The sequence below is a fragment of the Medicago sativa genome, chromosome 4, assembly GCF_051527215.1.
Source record: "Medicago sativa cultivar Bolivia chromosome 4, Bolivia_mono, whole genome shotgun sequence".
In the NCBI taxonomy this organism is placed as follows: Eukaryota; Viridiplantae; Streptophyta; class Magnoliopsida; order Fabales; family Fabaceae; genus Medicago; species Medicago sativa.
The window spans coordinates 37,068,566-37,076,077 of record NC_140752.1 but is presented as its reverse complement, the minus strand read 5'-3'; positions in this window follow the sequence as shown (position 1 = coordinate 37,076,077).

Here is a 7,512-nt window from a genome sequence, read left to right as displayed (position 1 = left end):
ACTAAACGAAGGAAGCCTAAGGATGATGAGAATATTGCACTTTCTGAAAATTGTAGTGCTATTCTTCAAAAGAAGCTGCCACCTAAGCTGAAGGATCCTGGTGCTTTTACTATCCCTTGTTCAATTGGACCGGTAGACATTGGAAGAGCTTTATGTGACTTAGGAGCAAGTATAAACCTGATGCCTCTTTCAATGATGAAGAAGCTTAAGTGTGGGGAACCAAAACCAACAAGAATGACCATTACTTTAGCTGATCGGTCAATCTCTTATCCTTTCGGTATACTTGAAGATGTACTAGTCAAGGTTAATGACTTGGTGTTCCCAGCAGATTTTGTGGTCCTAGATATGGCTGAAGATGAGGATATGCCACTTATTCTAGGAAGACCTTTCCTTGCAACTGGTCGTGCTTTAATTGATGTTGAACGTGGAGAGTTAATGTTGAGGTTCCATAAGGAGCAGGTAGTTTTCAATATCTTTGAGGCAATAAAGAACCAAGATGATAACCACAAGTGTTACCGGATTGACGTTAGTGAAGAAACAGTCGAAGAAAACTCCCTTGACTCTCAAACTATTCAACCTATGGAAGGAGAAATTGTTAAGTCTATTGAAAGTAAGGAAGTGGTTGAAGATGTTGGGGTGACAGAGTGTGTCAAGCAACTTGAAGTAAGCACAGAACTTATGCAACAACAATCATCAGGAGACATCCTTGACAATAAGTATGGGGGATTTGGAAGTTGGAACAACATGCCTAAGACTACTTTCACTAACCCTTGTAGTGTGTTTGCTTATAAGAAGATCCCCTTTGGAATGCATAATGGGCCGGCTACTTTTCAATGGTGTATGCTTTCTATCTTCTCTGATACAATAGAAAGAGTTAGGAGGTACTTTGACAAGCCTGTTGATGAAGCTGTGGATCTAAGGAAGTCTTGTGCACATGGAACTTTCAAGGGTAAGGAGCAAAAGCTGAAACGGTACCGTAAAGGAGGACTCCCAAACAATGAAGAGGGAGAGACATCAACTGATCCTTAGGGATGGTCATCAGTCAAGCTAGTGACGGTAAAGAAGCGCTGAGTGGGAGGCAACCCACTATTTATTTTTCAGGTATGATTTTATTGCTTTCAAAAACAAAAACACAAAAATATTTTTCTTTTCTTTTAATACAAGGCAGGAAAGTTTTAAAAATTTTGTTCAAGGATACCTCTTGCCAAGAAAATCATGCAAGGTACTGACGTCTTGCATGATTCTCTCCTCAAAAGTTTTTCAAAGATTCAATGAACTCAGGCAATTTTTTCAAGAAAACAAAATTTTTGGCCTGAGGAAGCAAAGAAAACTCCCTGTTTGTTCAAAATCGCGCCGCGCCTATATATGGCCGCATCGCGATTTTCCAAAAGCCAAGCATGACTCCCTGTTGTACCAAAATCGCGGCACACCTGGTCATTACCGCGGCGCGATTTTGGCTGTTATATGAAAGAAAAATAGCCGTTGGACTTATAGCCGTTACTAGCCGTTACAAATTTGCCCGTTATTGCCCGTTACAATGCAAAATCGCGCAGCGCCTTGTATATTGGCGTGCCGCGATTTTGCCCAATCAGCACTATAAAACCTTCACTGTTCATCATCATTTTCATTCCATTCTTCCTACCTCTTCCTACCAAAACTTCCCTCAACTTCCACTCACGAATTTTTATCATCTTCATCTCCTTTTTCACTTCCTAAACATCATCTACCCATAATCCTATCATCAATTCATCAATCCAAACCACCATCAAACCACTATCATTCCCAACTTTCCCAAACTTCACAAAACTTCCCTTTCACCATCTTCCTAAACCACAAATGGCCTCAAACCAAAGAAACACCCGCTCAAAGAAAACTACCAACCCCAAACCATCCACAAGCAAATCCAAACGCCCTCGTGCCGCATCCGAACCACCCGAAAACGCCATCCATTTCATCAATGACCAAGCCCAAGAGTTCCATCAATCTATGAAGAGTTTCGAAGTCATAGGGGAGAGGAAGTTTGATTTCACAAAGCTTGTGAAATATCCTTTCTTTGAGTCTGAATTACGAAGGAGGGGGTGGACGAGGTTGAATGAGATGATCGACGAAGCAAACAACAAAACGGTGATCGTCGAATTCTTTGCAAATGCAAGGGTGTCCGATACACCCTTTCAATCTTTTGTTCGAGGCAAATACATTGATTTAAGCCCGGATGCTCTCAATGCATGGCTGAATGTTCAAGCACCGGAGGAGTGTTGGGTTGAAAAATTGAGGAGGGAGAGATTTGCTATTACGGAGGATACCTTTGATGAGATCATCACCACCATGTGTAGGCCTGGGTCGACTTGGAAAAAGTCCCGGATGCTTACTTATGCGGAGATGCTGCCGGTACCCAAGGCATGGGTGTCTTATGTGTTCCAGACTCTTGAGAGTGCATCTTGCACTTCTGAAATTCCTCTCAAGAGGGTGCTTGCTGCCTACGCCATCATCAAGGAGCGCCCTATAGATATTGGCCGCCTCTTGGCCAATAGTCTTCATGATCTAGCAACCGGAAACACCACACAATTGGGGCATGGGAGTCTAATTAATTGGTTGTGTGAGCAAGAGTTGGTGCCGGCTTATGATAGTGATCTCAACAAAAGCAATATGAAGCCAATCACCGACTCGGTAATGGATGGATTTGTGAAGAAATATAAGGGCTATATGAAGGAGAGAGAGAGAGGGAGGCAGCAAGGCAACAACAAATGGAGCAAGGAGGGAGTAGTAGCCATATGGGTCCGATTAGTGGGTCTTATGAGAGGTTTGGAGGCTCCCGTGAGCGCATGGAGCAATATTTTACACATCAAGAAGAATATGGGCTGCGCATGAGGAGGGAAATCACTGATGATTTCAATACCACCGAACAAGATCAAGGGGATGACATCTTTGAAGGATTGAGGACACCGGGGGCTGGACACTCGGATGATGATGTGAACATGGGCTGATCTACTGATGGATTAGCATTTTCTGCTTTGTATTTTATTTTCAGTTATTTTTCTTTTGATGTATTTTCTTTATTTTCTTTTTAATGTCGAAGTCCATTGAACTTATTTCCCTATTGTAATTGCTCCTGCACTTGTTTATTATTAATGAATTTGTTTTGTTTCATGTGACCTATTCCAGTTTAGTAACAGTTGTTTGATGAAACGGTATTCCAAAAGTTCTCAAGGAGGGGTGACTTGATTCAAAGGCGAAGTGTACGGCGTTGCTAGGTAGTCACATACTACCAGAAATCTCAGCCATAAGGTTCATTGCCAAATTTGTTTTTCAATTTACTTATATTTAGATTAGTTTTCCATGCAACTACATTTCTAGAACTTGCATTGTTTCTCTATTATTGATTGGTCTTTGTCAATTACACACTGAGGCAAAAGTGCTTGGTCCTGTGAGCCTTTTTGAAGCCTACCCTGTTTTAAATTGTTAAATTTATCCTTTCTTAACCAATTGTGAGCCGGTAGGATTAGAACTTTTTGTTCGGTGACAAACTACATTACAAGCCTAGAGACTTTTAGGACTTGTCCCTTAATGTATTTTCTGAGTTAAGGCATTGTAGAATATTGCTAAAGATTAAGTTTGGGGTTGCTATTGGAATTTGCAACCAACTAAGTTTGGGGTGGGGGTACTAGAGAATTAGAGAACAAAAATGAAAGAAACATGAAATTGACATGCAAAATACACACAAAAATGGTGTATCAAAAAAAAAAAAAGAGAAATTGAATGATGAAAAAGGGACAAAACATTTAAAATCCGAGTAACTTCAAACTCGATTGTCCCTAAATGTTAAAAATGTTCTCTAGTACCTTTGCATTGATTGTATTTCCACAAGGTGAATGATTGAAGGATTGAATTTTGTGCTTTAACTTCCGTAGGAATGCCTAACTCAAATTTTGTGTAGCCTACTTATCCAAATATATCCCACCTTTCACCTAAGCCCCGTTATAACCCTAAAGACCTCAAAAGTGTGTAATGATATTGACTTTGATTGATATTTAGAAACTTTTCAAGCGTATGGTAATATGTAGACCTGCATGTCGACTGGTAGAACCCTGTTTCAATTTGATGCGAGGAGTTGTGAATTGGTGGATGCGAACAAGTCAAACTAGCTCATCTTTAGCTAGAAGGAGAATGAACTTTTGGGTACTATCGTTTTGTCAGGTAACTGTTATTTTACTATCATTTGTCACTGTTGCAAGCAAATTCCTTGAGGACAAGGAATGGTTTAAGTTTGGGGTTGTGATGACATCCTGTCATTACGTAATATTAGGGACTTATTGTGACATTTTGATAGAGTTCTCATGCAATTTATACTGTTCTGGAGTGCAAAAAGCTTAAAATTTGAAGTCTGTTCGAAGGAAATCGCGCCACGCCAATTTCAAGCCGTGCTGCGATTTTTGAAGCAAAATTACACACTTCCTGTAAAGAGGAAATCGCGGCACGCCATTATACAAGGCGCGGCGCGATTTTGATGGGTCAGGCCCATGACTTCTATAAATACTGCACTCAATCTGAAGAACAAGGGTTACGATTTTGGAGAGCAAAGTGCGATTTTGAGACATCAGAGACGGCTAGAAGGGCGATTTCTTCATCCTTTTACCAATTCATGTATGTTTTAATTATTTCATTGATTATGCTATTTGTAAACTCGATTATGAGTAGCTAAATCTCTCAGAGATTAGGTCAGAGATGAATCTATGTAACCCTAATTGATACATGTTGCTGTGAAACTCTATTACTTATTAATGATATTCTAGTTTTCATTCAATTCAATTGTTCTTAATGCTTTTTATATCCTGATCAAATATAAACATGATTTTGTGAGAACGAATGACTATTGACCATAGCTTTCGACTTAGACCTAATTGAATTGTTCTAATAAACATGGTTAGTCTAGGAATGGATAATCGTTTGTTAGTGATATTAGGTTAACGTGCTTAAACCTTTGATGATTATTAGACCACCTAAGGAATTAGGGGTTGTAGTTTAAAAAGAGGGTCCTAACTCAAGGGATTGATTAGGGCTAATTTGTTAACTATCGTGAAACTAGAGAATCATTAGTAATAATAGGTGCAGTAACCAATTAGGGGAAACATAGAGGATTCGACAGACCTGATCTCATCTCTCTCTCCATATTTTCTTAATCAACTTTATTTCTGATTCTTGATTTAATTAAAATCAAACCAAATCTACTGCCTAGTGGCAAAACAAAATAAATTTCATACATCCTAATTATATAACGAAATTGAATTATTGAAGTTAAAAACAGTCCTCGTGGGATCGATATTTTTACTACTTCGATAGTATTTGGTGCACTTGCCAAACGTCTATCAAGTTTTTGGCGCCGTTGCCGGGGACTGTTGAATTATTTCAACAAGGCAATTACGTTATAATTTAGGGTTTTTGCAATTTAATTTTCTGTTTTTAATTTTTATTTTTCTGTTTTCATATTCATTTGATTACTTTGCGTTGTGCAGTGCTACTAAGGTATTTTGCTGTTTATGCGAGGTAAACAAAGCTCAGACGACTTAGAGTACGATCCGGAAATTGATGCGCCATCTTGCAGTGCAGTGCTACTAAGGTATTTTGCAGTGCTACTAAGGTATTTTGCTGCTTATGCGAGGTATTTTGCTCAAGTTACATTTGATGATGCGCCATCTACTAATATTCAACCATGTAAGGTTTTCGATTGGAAAGTACAAATTGTAATATAAATACCTCTCTAAACCGTATGCTAACATAATTAATTTACCTTCTTTTATTAAGGAAAATGTTGTAACTATATAGGTGGCATCGTGCGCCTGAACTATCTTCCATTTAGCAGCAGTGTTATGATAAACTACCTAGGTATTGAATATCTAATTAATTGAATATGAACAAAACGACTTCCACCTCAAATGCAAAACCATATCTTTCCACCATAATCTCATAATAAACGTGTTTAGAAATATCTATATCAACGAGAATCCTTACATAGTGCCCAAAACCGCGATATTGATTTGTGGAATCAATGATCAAAGGAGTTCCAATCGCTCTGGCTATCTTGTGCATGGTCTTTTCCGTCCAATATTCCCGAGGAAAATCCATCAAGCATATCCAAACTTGGGAGTGGTTTTAAAATAATATGTATTTTAACTCCCCAACGTTTCTACTGTTTGCAAGATTGATCCCTAGGATATTGACTAGACTAATGGAACAATGACGTGAACATACCATGTGCACCACATTAGAGAACATACATCCCAGAATTCTTTTATTATATTCGTTTAATGTGATCCAAATTTGAATTGTTGGAAAATAGTCAAATTTTATTTTAGGAATTTTAATAATAATTGTATTATATCCTTCAAAAATAATAATTGTATTATATTATATTATATATATGATAATCGAATCTTTATCTTTTGATTAGGGGAGCTATAAAATAATTATTTTTACATGTAAAGAGGGAGGAGTAAGATTGTTGTGAAAAACAATACAATCTAAGATCTTTGTAGATACACTCCAAGCATTTTGTATTATTTTGCTCCATATGCTTGTCCACAAAGTGTTTCCAATTCACTTGCCATCCCAAGCAATATACCAGTTATAAATCTGCATAGAGTAGTCATGACAAGTGAGTGCATATGCAGCAAGTTCAGTTGAGCCAATTGTAAATAAAAGCTTGAGTTATTATATATGTGCCAAATGATGAAAGCAAGAAGATTTGGATAGTGGCAGGGCCTGCTATATTTCATCATTTGGCGCATATATAATAACTCAAGCATTTATTGGTCGTACAGTTGGCTCAACTGAACTTGCTGCATATGCACTCACTTATCATGACTACTCTATGCAGATTTATAACTGGTGTATTGCTTGGGATTGAAAGTGCATTGGAAACACTTTGTGGACAAGCATATGGAGCAAAACAATACAAAATGCTTGGAGTGTGTCTACAAAAATCTTAGATAGTATTGTTTTTCACAACAATCTTACTCCTCCCTCTTTACATGTAAAAATAATTATTTTATAGCTCCCCTAATCAAAAGATAAAGATTTGATTATCATATATATAATATAATACAATTATTATTTTTGAAGGATAATACAATTATTATTAAAATTCCTAAAATAAAATATGACTATTTTCCAACAATTCAAATTTGGATCACATTAAACGAATATAATAAAAAGAATTCTGGGATGTATGTTCTCTAATGTGGTGCACATGGTACGTTCACATCATTGTTCCATTAGTCTAGTCAATATCCTAGGGATCAATCTTGCAAACAGTAGAAACGTCGGGGAGTTAAAATACATATTATTTTAAATCAATTAAATTATTCAATGTATTACATTAAATATTTCAATAATATTTTTATGAAAATTATTAATAAAAACCATTTGTTAAGTTCTCTAAATTGAAAAATAAATAATATGAATATCCCAATGTAACATTTTTTTAAGGAATATCCCAATGTATCATAAAATGTTTAC